The sequence below is a fragment of the Gracilinanus agilis genome, chromosome 1, assembly GCF_016433145.1.
Source record: "Gracilinanus agilis isolate LMUSP501 chromosome 1, AgileGrace, whole genome shotgun sequence".
NCBI classification, from domain to species: domain Eukaryota; kingdom Metazoa; phylum Chordata; class Mammalia; order Didelphimorphia; family Didelphidae; genus Gracilinanus; species Gracilinanus agilis.
The window spans coordinates 146,084,725-146,097,987 of NC_058130.1; the positions used below are offsets into that span (position 1 = coordinate 146,084,725).

Consider the following 13,263-nt stretch of genomic DNA (forward strand, 5'->3'; position numbering starts at 1 on the left):
AAACCTATGAAATACAATATTATGGGAAATAAAAGATATGCTACAAATGGGCAGGAGCATAAACATTAATGAGTGAAGTATTTCATTAATTAAGAACCATGAGTCAAAATGTGTCACTATCAATGTCCGGTTCACAAAGAGGGTAGAGATGCTGGTACTTTGCCTCCTTCATGACAGTACTAGAATAAACTTCAATTAATTACAATATCATGTGATTAGAGGATCTAGCAAATATAAAACTACAGCAATTCAGTGCCCAGTGCTTCTGAAAATATCCCCAAGTGTTTGTATTTTTTTTTTTTTGCCTGTTTCAAATTGTTCTGGCCTTACCTGTTTTTTCCCCCTGTTGAATACCACTTAAAATAAAAGGCAGTAAGTAAAGGGAAATTTAAAACTTTTATGGGAGAAAAAAAATCTGCTAAAGAAATGAATATAATCAATTAATAACCAATAGAAGATGCTTAAAAGCAATGACAATCAAAGAAATGTAAATTAGACCAACTCTAAGATATAGTCAACTCCTTTCACCAAAATAGGCAAAGATGAAGAAAGACAACAAAATTAAATGTTAGGAAACAATTTTAGAGCTATTATGGAGCTCAGAGACTCAGCTAGTTGTGAAGGTGAACCTGAAGCAGAGTCAGGACTAAGTCCCCGGCCTTCTGGCTCTTTGTTTCCACCAAAGAGTCCTATTTGAAGGAATGAGAAGGGTTTGTTTGGGAAAGAATGATTTAACAACTAGAGACTTTTCGGTGAGGAGGAGAGGGAAATTAGGCTAAACTAGTAACTGGAGCCAGATTATGGAGGGCCTTAGTATCTAGGCTGGAATTCAGACAATGTAAATGTTAGCAAATCACAGGTAGGTGATATATGAAACAATGTAAGTAGCATTTAAGTGGTATGCAATATAAATTAAGAAGAAAGGGTCAAGTTTAGGGTAAAGAAGGGAGGTGGCTGAAGCTGCTACAATAATAATACAGACATGAGTTCTATAAGGCCTAATGGGACATTTGGAAACTTTTAAAATGAATGAAGAAAACATTTTAACATGTAGTGAGTGAACCCTTCAGGAAGAGGAGACAATAAAGGTGTCTCACATAGGTGAGTACGTATTAAGGATGAACAGATCAAGGAAGAACGAGGTTAAAGGGTTTAGTGCTATCATCCTAAGAAATCAGCCATGTGATGATGACCTTGCTCATTTTACCACTTAGGATACTGAAACCCAGAGGCACTTTGCATATCCAAGGTTATACAAAAAGCTAAGTTGGGATTCAAACTCAAGAGTCTTCAACTAAAAATTTAGTGTGCTTATTTACACATTCTCTTTCTCCCAGAGCTATCACTTCTAGGCTTACTTGAAAATTTGTATCATTTACCTCACAAAGACATGCACACAAAAATTTTTACTCTCAGTACTCTCTCCAATTTAATCCCTTCCAATTTACTTATCTACATCAATATTCCCACAATTGTCTCAGTCATTTAAACTTTAGGAGACCTCTTTGACCTATTATGTTGGTGTCTACTTACTTTTCTTTCTTTCCTTTTTTTAAACTTTTACATTCTGTCTTAGAATGGATATTATCAGTTCAAGGCAGAACAAGTAGTAAGGGCTTGGCAATTAGGGTTAAGTGACTTGACTAGGGTAACATAGCTAGGAAGTATCCAAGGTAAGATTTGGACCCAGGTCCTCCCAGCTCTAGACCTGGCTCTCAAGCACAGAGTGACCTAGCTGGTCACACCTTCACTTTCAATACTCAGTCACTAAGTCTTGATGTTTATATTCCCTTCTTGCTTTCTATATTCCCAGTATGCTAGCCTAGTTTGTACGGCTAATTTTTTTCGCCTCTTAAGATAACAATTCATTTGGCAAACAGAATAAACTATTCTTCATATCAGGCAGCATTATACTGAAAAACTTTTTTTCAAAATTTCAAAGTGCTTGCCTATTCTTCAGCATTTCAAAATGCTCAAAGGCTTTGGTGTCTGTAACTGGATAAATTTCATTGGTTCAGTATCTAAACAACTGAAGTTGATTAAAACAAAACAAAATAACCTTGTTTATGAACCTTCAATGAGGTGTGAAGATACTCTCCTTAAAAAAGAGGATTATAGACAGTTAGAAGGTTCCAATACCCAGATTGGTCTATGATTCTCTTAGGAAGAACAAGTGATCAGAATTTACTGTATTTCTTTTTCTCTTCTTTAATTCTATCTCTCTCCAATGATTAAAGTATCTTTTGTATTGGGGGAAATGAGGGGAATTCTGTACAACGGCTAACAATATCAGGAAGTAAAAGTTTTTTTTCTTCTATGCAGTTCTTTTTGTGATGAAACTGAATATGCTTCAGTCAGCAGAACCTCTCCAGGGAACAATTTAGATACAATTTTAAAAAATTACTTTGTGGGGCACCTAGGTGATTTAGTTGATGGGGAGACAGGCCTGGAGTCAGGAGGACTTGGGTTAAAATCTGGCTTCACATACTTCCTAGCTGGGCAAGTCACTTACCAATTGCCTAGCACTAACTATCTAAGAACAGTATTCATAGTTACACAATGAAAATATTAAAAGGCAGCTAAATGCAATAATCTCACTTCTCTTCCTGTATTAGCAGGGATCTAAACCTAGGGTCTAGAATTTTTTTTTTAATTTTGGTAACTTCAAAATGTCTTCAAAGTCTTAGTGCAGTCAAATATTTTAAAACTATACTAAGACTTTTGGGACAGCCTCTATTTCAAAAGATCTGCTTTCCTTTGTAATATTATGTATTTGATTTTATTATGCATTCAATAGAATAAGGGATCCATGATGCAAAAAGGTAAAGCTTTAGATGGAGGCAGTATGTGGACAAGACATATCACAGCTTTAGATGGAGGTAGTATGTGGACAAGACATATCACAGATGCTAAATGTCCCATATGCTGATAGTAAGACTCAAATGCTGTGTTGCTTTGTCTTGCTCAACTTCCTATGTTCTTTTTTGGGAGTGAGATTACATGGATGGAGATAAACACACAAATATGGAAATAACAGATGTGAAAAGCAAAAGATATCAATAAAACTTTGAGAACTACACATATATTACATATATAATATGTATTATCCATATAGAAGCTTATTCCACATCACTAGGAATAATAAAGATTTTATCAAGGTTTATAATGTTTGAATAAAAACATAAAGTCTAAGAATTACATCACACTGCACTATGCTGAGTCAAGAAAATTACTGTTTTGCCTGCCAGCTAAAATGAATAAGTAATTTACAATTAAGGAAAAACAACCTTCAACAAAATAGTAGAGAACTCAAATATTTTCATAGTAATGAGCCCAACTTTATTCTCTGGGGCTAGAAGGAAGGAGAGGGGTTATATCATTTCCCAAGCAAGCAAAACACAATACCTTTAGAAGTAACAGACTTCCATTCTATTCTAAAGTTCCTTATTTTAAGTCTTGAATGATGACACATGTTAAAACCAGTGGAAATGCACGTCAGCTATTGGGGGGGGGGGGAGGCGGCAGGTGAAGGGGGTGAAGGGGAAAGTAAAAACATGAATCATGTAACCATGGAAAATTTTTCTGGAAAAAAAAAAGAAAGCTAAAGTTCCTTATTTTCTATTAATGAATTTACATTAAATTAGGGGTTCATTATAACATCTCAGTTTATTTTAGGATATACTCTATGGCCTTTGAAAAACACTTGCTTAGGTACAAAGATCTAGGACAATTCTGAGGGACTTATGACAAAGAATGCTATCTACCTTCACAGAAAGAACTGCTGGAGTCAGAATGCAGATCAAAGGATATGATTTTTTTACTTTGGTTTTTATTTTGGGGTTTTGGTATCATATGCGTATTCTCTTATAAAAATGAACAACATGGAAATATATTTTGCATGATAAATAAGCTAGATCAAATTACTTACCAGTTCTGGGAAGGAGATGGAAAAGGAAGAAGGAAGACAGTTTGGATCATAACAATTTAGAAAACTTATGTAAAAAATTGTTATTATAAGTAATTTGAAAAATATATTCATACAAAAAAGAAAAAAACAACTTGCTTGGGAGGGTGAAACCAAGACAGCAGAGAAAAGGCAGTAATCTGCCTGAGTTCTCCCAAATTCACCTCCAAAAAACCTTAAAAGAATGCTTCTAATTCCAGAATGGCAGAACCCAAAAAAGATGAGGCAAAACATTTTTCCTTCCAAAGATAACATAGAAGGTCAGTTGGAAAGGTCTTGTTGTCACACAGAGGTGAGAGTGGAATGTAGTCCAGTGCAGGAAACATCCCAGCAAGTCAACAGTGAAGCCCCACTGCAATAAGCCAGCCAAATAGGCACTAGTGACTTCCAGAGCTCTTAGCTGAGACCATAAAGAGGTTGGACAACTGTTTAGGAGAAGATTATGTGGGTCCCTTTGCTGACTTTGGGTTCGGGACTCTTGCACTGCCAATATATGGTTCCAGGTTGTACTCTCAGGGTGAGGAGGGACACCAATACACCAAAGCCTGTGGCTACAATAGAATGGGGACCCCAGTCACAGAGCCAAAATAGTAAAGAGAACTCTACTTAGATCATACCATTTTGGAAGAACCAAAAGCTTATAGACCTCCAGACCTAGCTCTAAAAACAGCTGCATAAAAAACCTGTAGCCTCGGTCAGTATCACCTCTATCCTGGGAGCAAAGCCCAACTTTAACACAAAGTTAGAAGGCTAGAAAAATTAGCGAACAACAAAAAAAGAACCTGATCATAGAAATTGACTATGGTGACAGGGAATATCAAAACAGCAAAGTCAGAAGAAGATAATAGTGTCAAAACTGCTGTATCCAAAGCCTCAAAGAAAAATGTGAATTGGTCTTAGGTTCAAAAAGAATCCCTGGAGGAGCTCAGAAAGGATTTAAAAATCAAAGAGAGACAGAGGAAAAATTGGGAAGAGAAATGAGAGTAATGCAAGAAAATTGCAGAAAAAAAATTAATAGCTTAGTAAAGAAGGTACAAAGATTCATTAAAGAACTCCATAAAAAGCGGAATTGGTCAAATGGAAATAAAGGCATAAAGGCTCATGGAAGAAAAGAATTCCTTATAAGAATTAGGCAAATGGAAGCTAATTACTCCATGAGACATCAAGAAACAATAAAACAAAATCAAAAGAATGAAAAAAATAGAAGAAAATACGAAATATTTCATTGGAAAAACAACTGACCTGGAAAACAGATTCAGGAGAGATAATTTAAGAATTATTGGATTACCTGAAAACCATGATCTTAAAAAAAAAAAAAAGCCTAGATATCACTTTTCTCAAGAAAATTATCAAGGAAAACTGCCCTGATAGACTAGAACCACCAGAGGGTAAAACAGAAATGGAAAGAATCCACTTTAAGAAAGAAAGATTGAAGCCAGGTTACAAAGGACTTTAAATGAGCAGGGAAAAAAGTTTGTATTTATTTTATCTTAGAGGCAACAGAGTCACTGAAGCTATCTTAGGATCATTGAAACTTCTGGAGCAAGTCTTTAATGGTTTTGAATGTGATCAACATTTGCAAAAAACTCCAAATAATTAGAATACAGATTTTAGATAGATCTCTCTAATAAAAAAAAATGCTTTAAAATATTGCGCCCTTGAATAGAAGTATAAAAAACATATACACTCATTACTGATGATTTTTAGATTAAATGCAGACAAATGTAAAGCTTGCTCAGTAGTACTCTCATTTTAAATTTATATGGCATTAATTCCACAAAGAAGAGGAAACTGCTAAGTTAAGACACCTAGAATGTAGAAGGCAGAAGTAACAAGTGATAGTAACCTTGGGTAGGAAGTTTCATTCTAACACAACAGCAAAAGAATGACTTTTTTTAGTTTTTACTTTACTCCTAAATTGACAATAAACTATTAAGAATAAGATTTAATTTAATACCAATTTATTAAAAAAGACCTTTAGCAAAACTTTACTTCAATTCTGCCAACTATTCACTAAATCATAGCTAACCTGCTTTAATTTCAATCTCCCTAATTTCAACTTGATAATTTTCAATTAATGTTGATTCACATTTTATGTCTTTTGAATCTAAAAAAAAAATCCTTTTAGATAGTTAATGAAAATGTAAAATGCTTAGCAACTGGCAAATCTAAAAATCATGTTTATAAAATATTACTATGATTCTAGTCTTAGTTTTGTTTTTCAAATGCAACTCAAACATTTATTATGCATCTACAAAATACTTGCACCATGCAGCTATATCCTTATAAAATTGATAATTCCTTTTGATCTATTAAAACATAAATTAAACCACAGCCCTAAAAAGCCAAAATCATTCACTTTGTGATTTGGGCCTTCCTACAAGTAACAACAATGTTATCAAACAAGCACACAATTTCACAAGGCACAAACCTGAGTAGATCCTCAAAGTAGGTTAAGAAAGACTACATGGAAAGATTCCAAAGAAAGACGCTTCCAACTTCTGTTGCTTTCCCACTCTGTAGATTTCATTAGAAAATGGAGAAGCATGGTGTCATTTTACTGATAGAAAAGTACAGCTTGCCAATTTCTCCTCTATGAGGGGCCCAGTAACTTGAATTCTCCCTTCCAATTAAAAAAAAGCAGATGCTCCAATGATTCAGAGCAGTTTTATTCAAATCAGCTAACAAATCAAATTCATCAGGAACAAACAGCAGCACTACCCTGTTATAAAAATTCTCTTCCTGTTAATAAATAAACATACTTTCCCTTGCATGTCATGCCCTAAAATGTCAGTCTGTAATGTTGAAGGGCAAATAAACTTGGGCTTTCAAGCTGATACACTTAAAATCTAGGACTAGAATTTTCATAATAGAAAAATGGCCATATCTCTGAGTCCAGCTAGCTGATCTGGGAAACATCTAAATGATTTGTTCATCCATTAACCCCTGCACATCCATACTAGACTTCAGAAAATATCTATTTCAAGTAAGTTTAAACATAAATTTGGCCTCCTGAAATGGAAAAGTCAACAAGCATAGCCTGACATAGTTTATAAAGCCACAGTTTAATAGCTAATTATTTTTTTAATTGCCAAAATTAGAGAATGCCTTTAGTGAAATGAGTTTCAAACAAAGCAAAAGGATTTAAACCTAAGCTTGTTTTAATATTAGTTTTTAAGGATTACACTGAAATCACACACACACACACACACACACACACACACACACACTTTAAACCTTACTTTCTGTCTTGGAGCCAAGGCAGAAGAGTGGTAAGGGTAGGCAATGGGGGTCAAGTGACTTGCCCAGGGTCACACAGCTGGGAAGTGTCTGAGGCCAGATTTGAACCCAGGACCTCCCGTCTCTAGGCCTGGCTCTCAATCCACTGAGCTACCCAGCTGCCCCCTACACTGAAATTATATTAATAAAAATAAATCTGATGTACTTATAGTCTACATAAGCAAGAGATGCAAATATAAAAGATAATTCTTTGTAAACATGAGAATAAGTAGTCTTGTTCTCCAGGAAGAGGACTGCCATAATCAGACATCTAAGTACAGGGTTTCCCAAAGTCCTATTGCACTTTAAAGCTAGTAAGACTTAATAGCAAGGGCAGCTAAGTGGCCTGGAGACAGGAGGTCCTGGGCTCAAATCTGGCCTCAGACACATCTTAGCTTTGTGAACCTGGGCAAGTCACTTAACCCCAGTTGCCTGCCTAGCCCTTAATGCTCTTTTGCCTTAGAAATTAGTATCACTTAGTATCAATTCTAAGAAGGAAGCAAGTTTTTTTCCCCTTTTTATTTTACTTATTTTATTTTTATACCTTTTATTTTCAATTAATTTATTTAATCAATTTAGAATATTTTCCCATGGTAACATGATTCAAGTTCTTCCTCCCCACCCCCTTTTCTTCCTTCCTTCTCCTGTAGCCAATGAGCAATTCCACTGGATTTTACATGCATCACTGATCAAGACCTATTTCCATTTTATTAATATTTGCAAAAGCGATTATTTAGAGTCTATACCCTCAATCATATCCCCATCAAACCATGTGATCAGGCAAATGTTTTTTTTCTTCTGTGTTTCAGGAAGCAGGTTTTTTCAAAAAGTTTTAATAGCTTCAAAAATATTTTAGTTTAGTTTGATAGTTCTTGAAGTTATTCTAGCTTAAAATTGCATCAAAACTTTTGAGATACCTGGAATCTTTCTTGGAATAGGATGGACAGGCAGACAAGATCCTCTGATAACTGAGGCTATCTGGAACATTTGATACTACAATGGAATGTAGTTCCAGTACGAAGTTTCCTCCTTTACAAAATGTGTAAGTCAAAGTAAATATATGTATACAGTCATCCCTCGCTATATCATGGTTCAATTATTGCAGTTTCACTGTATCGCAGGTTTAAGAAAAAAAATCTAATTCTGTATCATAGAGTTTTTGCTATATTGTAGGATTTTGATACTTAGATGTCTGATTATACTGTACTGTACACAATGGAAATACAGTATGCCACCACTGCTTGCACAAGTTTACCAACCTAAGATTGTACATGGCACACTATTGGCTGATGGAATGAAAGGTGACCAACCATTGTGCTATGTTCTATATTCTGGGTGCTGATTGGCTCAGTGACTGTAGGTTAATAAGAGTATGGAAAAGGTTTATAGGAGAGTGGGAAGGGTTTATAAAGCCTTAAAATATATATATATATATATATATATATATATATACATGTATGTGTGTGTGTATATATATATATAATAAAATAAACATAATACCATTACTTCACAGATTTTCACCTATTGTGGGGGGTCTCTGGAACGTAACTCCTGCAATAGGTGAGGGATCACTATATATTTTATATATACATATATCCCCCAAAACAAACCAGCATTAAACAAAGTTACTTAGTACTGGACTTCCAAAATCTCAAAACCTTTTGCCAGAGGTTAATTATCTATAAGACAACGGGGATAGAAAAATGAACTAAGATCTTTTTCTTCAAGGGGTTTACAATCCAATGAGAGGTGAGACATTGACGAAAACTGTAATACACATGAGAAGCTAACAGGTAAAAGGCATAGGGAGGTTAAATAGAACTCACAAAATGCAAGTACTCTCTATGTGTAAATGAGGAAGCTACAAAGCAAAGACTATCCATATTTCAAGAATTTTGGATCTAGTAAGACACAGCATGCAAACCAAACAGATTGACAAAATACATCAAAATACTTAGAGAGGTGAGACATCCTATGAAGCAGGATGGATTCTAGGGAAGGTCAAGGGAAGGAGCAGGAGAGGTAGATTCCTAAGGGACTAAGCAACTCTTCAGAGGCACTGGGAAGGAGAGCAGAGAAAAGAGGCATCTCTAAAGTGAGAAACTATAAGATGTCAGCAGTTTGTGGGGCAATGAAGATTCTAGGAGGGTGAAAGATGATTTTGAAAGAGCTACATTGATTCTTACATCTAGAAATATTTTTTAAATGGTAGAAGAGGGGAACAAGCTAATTAATTTTCAAGTGAAATAAAATAACGAGTATCTGAATTTTAAAAAGAACAAACAATAACAAAAAAGCCTATAATGACCATCCTAAAGAGCATTTGATTTAGAATTGGTCAACATTTCCTTAAGGGCATGAATGGTCTTGTATTCACTTATGGTTCTGGTACTGATGATATACACTATGATGGTCTAATTAATTTTGGTTTCATGCAGCTGAGAATGAAAGGAAACTAAAATTAAGTAATATCTGCAATGGCTCTGAATTTGAGATTCTGTACAAAATACCACCAACATTACCACATTTAGCAAATAGAGGAATACTGTTAATAATTCCTGGGATGCTGAGAACAAAGAGTCCAAATAGCTCTCAGATATCAGCTGGATAGCTCCTTTTCCCTATTTACCATACGCAGTTATCTTCTTGAACTAACTTCTCATAGCTTTTCTTACTTCCTGAACTATTCTCATGTTTTATATTAATTTGGTTTTTCTCTACATCTATACTTTCTCCCCATATTTACATTTATTGATTTCTCCTTTCCTTGCCAGGAAAATTTTTTACTATTATTTTTCTAATAAAAATAGTTAAAGCACCTTTATTTGTATTCACCACTAAAACTACCAATGTATCATCACATTATAAAAAATACTCAGTTAAAAACTATTAACTGAATTTGTACTGAGTTCTGAAATAATTTATTTTTAAATTTTAGCTTTTGCTAGAAATTACTCCAATTGTGATTAGAGATGGATTTTGAGAAGGATTAGTTTTTTCAAGACAGGATGGAATTTTATCCTTTTGGATTTTCTATCTTTTTAAGCAAATAAATTTATTACTGGCAGATTTATGTATAAAATGCAGAATGAAGAACTTTTCTTTCACAAGTATGTAGGATGGATCCAGATTAGAGAGAGCTTGGAGAGTGAGAAAGGAGAATGTACATATAACTCAGTAAGGAATAAAAAGTCTTCAATTACATAGCTTTTAGGACAAAGGATTGTCATGACAATCAGGAAAAATCAGCTTGGCAGAAAAATGTAGAATGGAGAGACAACATGATACTATGTTCGAAAAGAACACCCCAAGGGAATCAAGAGACAAATTCTAGCCCCTATTCTTTCACTATCTGTGTTTGAGATACAAAAGATCTTGACCTGGAGAAGATCACTTCCTCAATCTGACCCTTATCTCCAAGGTTTTTTTTAAATGTAAAATGAGGGAGTTAAACTAGATCAACAGGCTGGAAAGTGGAAAGAGCAGTGGCTCTAGGCTCATAAGATATGGATTAAAATCCTACCTCTGACATAAACCTTTATCTCCCTGCTTCTAGTAACTCTTTGCTTCTCAAAACCAAAGCAATAGTGATCATTCTTCTGTTCAAAAAAACTTCAATGAAATGTACAACATTTCTGTTTTCTCACAACCTGTCTCCAAATCTATCAGGGTACTCTTCTTCATACATTTTATATTCCAGGAAGACCACTTATAATTTCCATGATCATTTCTTAAATTTTCCTACTTCAGTACTTTTCTTTTTTTTTTTTTTAAACCTTTAACTTTTGTGTATTGGCTCATAGGTGGAAGAGTGGTAAGGGTAGGCAATGGGGGTCAAGTGACTTGCCCAGGGTCACATAGCTGGGAAGTGTCTGAGGCCAGTTTTGAACGTAGGACCTCCTGTCTCTAGGCCTGACTCTCAATCCACTGAGCTACCCAGCTGCCCCCTCTACTTCAGTACTTTTGTTTATAATTCCTCAGTTTGGATTGCTTATCCATTTCTAACAATTCAATTCAATAATAATTCTGCTCTGATTCTAAGCCATGAAGAGCATTTACTGAACATCACTGACAAGGTATCATGCTAGGCTCTGGGAATACAAAGACCAAAAAAATGTCCGCCCAAAAGCTTTCAGTCTTGTAAAGCGTCACAACATATAAATCAGGTAAGTAAATACAAAACAATCTTAGGAGGGACAAGACTATGGGGATCAAGAAATTTTCATCTCAGAAAGCAGAGCTTAGGAGGAAGCAAGGGATTCTAAAAGGCAGAGCTGAAGGGAGAATATACTCATATATGAGGGGAGGGTCACCTAGTATAAACACAGAAGTGAAAGTCAAAGCTTAACAGCAAGTAGGCCAGGTTTGTTTGGAACAGATTATAGGGAAAGGAAGTAATGAGAAATAAATCTAGAAAGATGGTCTGAAACCAGATTGTGAAAGGCTTAAATACCAAGTTGAGAAGTTTGCATTTTATTCTAGAAGCAACAGATAGCCAGTGCAGATTTTTATGCAGAGGATTTATATGATAAAGTCTATACTTTATGGAGATGATTATTTCAGCAGCTCCATGAAGGATGGATTGGAGAGGAAGCCTAATTAGAAGAATATAGTAGGGGACAGCTGGGTGGCTCAGTAGATTGCGAGCCAGGCCTAGAGATGGGAGGTCCTGGGTTCAAATATGACCTCAGACACTTCCCAGTTGTGTGACCCTGGGCAAGTCACTTGACCCCCATTGCCTACCCTTACCACTCTTCTGCGATGGAGCCAATACACAGTATTGACTCCAAGACAGAAGGTAAGGGTTTAAAAAAAAAAGAACTCTATTACAAGGCCTTCTCAGTTCAGCCATCTTTGCATATCAAGATTAAAAAATGAGACCTTCACACTAGTAGGAGAAAGGAATCCTTTCTCAGTGCTAGCCAATATAGTAGCACTTCCAAAAGCATCATAGATTCAAGGAAATCATTTTCTATCAAGAATAGAAAAAAATTCCCTTGATTTGAAATTGTCATCCAAAATAAGTCAAAAATTAAAATCCAAATTTTCTGAAAACGTTTTCAATATAGATATTTTCTTACCACAAGTGAGGAAATGATGAGAAGGCTCAGATGCTGGCAAAATGGCAACTGATGCAAGAATGTGATATGATCATAGAGAGAAAACAGTAAGCTGGGATTTAAACAGCTCTTCCAAGGCCTATAATCTTGATTTCAGTTTCTCCCTCTTTGCTTTCTATTGACCAAGAAGATGAAACTACCATCCCTGTTTTTCCTTCATTCTATGTCATTCTCCTGTTATGGAAGACTAAGCTGTGAGATGGGCTTAACTTTTGTGGGCAGAGATGAATATAAGATTACTCTTCTGGTGAGCAATTCTTCAAGAACAAATCACGTCAGAGTAACCTAATTTCCTTTTTTGCAGGACTAATAAAGTAGTGAATATAGTGTTAATACAGTTGACTTAGATTTTAACAAAAGTTTTGATAAAGTATCTCATAATAGTCTTGTGGGAAAGATATGAAATAGATGATAATACAATTAGATATATATAGAACTGATTATATGCTGGACCTATGAGCCAATACACAGAAGTTAAGGGTTAAAAAAAAATAACAAACATTATTGAACTATCACTTAATGTTTTTTTTTAAAAAAAAGGGACATAGTCTCAAAGACTAGGAAGATGAAAGTCTTATTGTACTCTTCCCTTATCAGACCACATTTGCAGTATTGTTTTTAGTTCTGGGGAAGATTAACTGATAAACTGGAGAAAGTCCAGAGGAGGGCAACCAAGATGAAGAAGGGCCTTAAACGTCCATGTCATATGAGGATTAGTTGATTGAAGTGGGTATATTTAGGTGGGGAAGACAGATGGGGGAACATAATAGTTTTCATCAATATCTGAATGGCTGTCATTTAGAGGGGGCAATACACTGGGTCATAGTAGGTGCTTGGTAAAAGTTTGTTGACTTGACTTGTTTCATTTTGCCCCAGAAAGTAAAACAAGAAGTTGTAAAG

General features: G+C 35.2%; 1 protein-coding gene across 1 annotated transcript in view; it reads right to left on the reverse strand.

Annotated features, from left to right (window-relative positions):
* Positions 1-13,263, reverse strand: part of TNRC6A (trinucleotide repeat containing adaptor 6A) — an 81,048-nt gene that overhangs the window by 52,942 nt on the left and 14,843 nt on the right. The gene's annotated exons all lie outside the window — the stretch shown is intronic.